Here is a 1,985-nt window from a genome sequence, read left to right as displayed (position 1 = left end):
GACTGTATGTGAAAGAACAGAGACCTCCTTTGTGGGAGGAATGGATTAGGAAGAAAGATAGCAATCTGCAGAATTTGCAGAGAGGACTTCAGAAGCTTAAATATGATCCCTGATGTTGCATTGTAAAGAGAAAGGGCTTGGGGAAAGAGTTTCCAGGCCCTGGAGAAGCTCTAGAGCTAAGTTTTCATTTATCAGATAGATCTCATCTGAACATAAAATGCTCATTACCAGTACTTCAGGTTAGTACCCGAATGTCACCTTACCCCCACCCTGAGGTATAGAAAGAGTGGCCTTGCTTCTTCTTGCACATGGAAAACTGTAAGACTCTGCTAGATCACATTTCCCTACTTCAAAATACTGAAAAATAACCAAAATTAAGACACTTTGGAACTAACATGAAGATAGTTTTATTTATGATTTGTCTACCTCCAAAATTCATTTGGAACTTACCTTCCAAGGTGAGGCCTTCAGGAGGTTATTAGAACATGAGAATTTTGACTTCTTGGATAGTTTATCAAATAGTTGGTTGGAATTAGCTAGTACCCCATTCCTTTTACTACCTTCTCCTCCTGTTCTTCCTTCTCTTCCCCCTTCTTCCAAATGAGAATCTAATAAGAAGGTACCACCTGGGTGGAAAGTAGCCATGGTCTGAGGCTAGTGCCTCACCTGTCAGCTGCCCAGGCTGCTACAGTCTCTTCTGGCCCTTGCATCCCGGGAGATCGCTGCCGGGACCCAGGCAGCTGCGACCACCATGATACGTTTCATCTTGCTCTTCAGTCGACAAGGGAATCTGTGGCTGCAGAAATGGTACACCACACTCTCTGACAAGGAAGAAGATCACCCGGGACATCATCCAGACCGTCCTCTCTCGTGGGCACAGGACCAGCAGCTTCATTGACAGGAAGTAGCTGAAACTTGTTTATAAAAGGAGTGCTAGTTTATATTTTTGCTGTGCAATAGAAAATCAAGACAATGAGCTCTTGACACTAGAGATTGTTCATCGTTATGTGGAATTGCTGGATAAATGTTACCTCCTTCCAGCCTAGCAAGGCCACTTAAGCAGAGCCACCTGCTGTGCTGCTTCTCATCCCTCTCCTTTGATGTGCCACTACCTGCCTGAGGCCGAACCTACCTGAGGCCGAACCAGTTCTTCTCCAAGATTTTCCACCGAACTGTTATCTTCGAGAGTTTCCACTAGAAGGCTGATCTGTCTACTTCAAAGGAACTTTGCATGGCTAGGGATGGGCCTCCCCTCTTCTTTATAAAGCGTGTTCGCTGACATTAAAATGGAGCTTTGATCAGAATTTTGTCTTAGCTTCATCTTTCTCTCGTCCACCTAGCTCTCTCTTCTCTTCCAGATTCCAGGATGCCTTTCCAGACTAGAACCCAGACATGTAAGCCGCTGGCTGGACACAACAGATAAATACTTTGGAAATGTCTGTGAGCTGGATATTATCTTTAATTTTGAAAAGGCATATTTTATCCTTGATGAGTTTATAATAGGTGGAGAAATTCAGGAAACATCTAAGAAAACAGCAGTCAAGGCCATTGAAGACTCTGATATGTTACAAGAGACAATGGAAGAATACATAAATACATTTTAAGTGTATAGTCTACCTGAAAATTCTGAGTGCTCCATGCTGTGAACCTACAAACAAGCAACTTCTTGCATCCAGTCTCCTCACAGCCTCTGGCACCACGCCAAAAATGAGTTAAAGGTATTCTGTTAGCTAGCAAAACTTAAAGTTGTTAGCATATATCCTTATGGTTGCTACATATCTGTATTATACTGTGTACCAATACTCACTGTGGCTCTAGGTGTTTCACATAATTGTTGCAGATTGAATAGTTGCTTGCTGTGTTTTAAGTCCTTGTGGTATTTTAAAGATAATTTTAAATATTGGTTGCAATATTGTGGGACGCCTGACTCGCCAGCAAGTAAGACACCACAATAGGATCCTTCTGCACACGTTTATTGGGCTGCG

At 42.8% G+C, this 1,985-nt stretch overlaps 1 pseudogene; it reads left to right on the top strand.

The window, feature by feature from the left end:
- Positions 1–751: 751 nt before the first annotated feature.
- On the top strand, positions 752–1,604 carry LOC110297080 (AP-1 complex subunit sigma-3-like; annotated as a pseudogene).
- The last annotated feature ends 381 nt before the right edge of the window (positions 1,605–1,985 follow it).

The sequence above is a fragment of the Mus caroli genome, unplaced genomic scaffold (genome assembly GCF_978045245.1).
Source record: "Mus caroli unplaced genomic scaffold, Mus_caroli_1 scaffold_7, whole genome shotgun sequence".
Classification (NCBI taxonomy): Eukaryota; Metazoa; Chordata; class Mammalia; order Rodentia; family Muridae; genus Mus; species Mus caroli.
The sequence above is the reverse complement of the archived record's forward strand: the minus strand, read 5'-3'. Positions and strand labels throughout refer to the sequence as shown.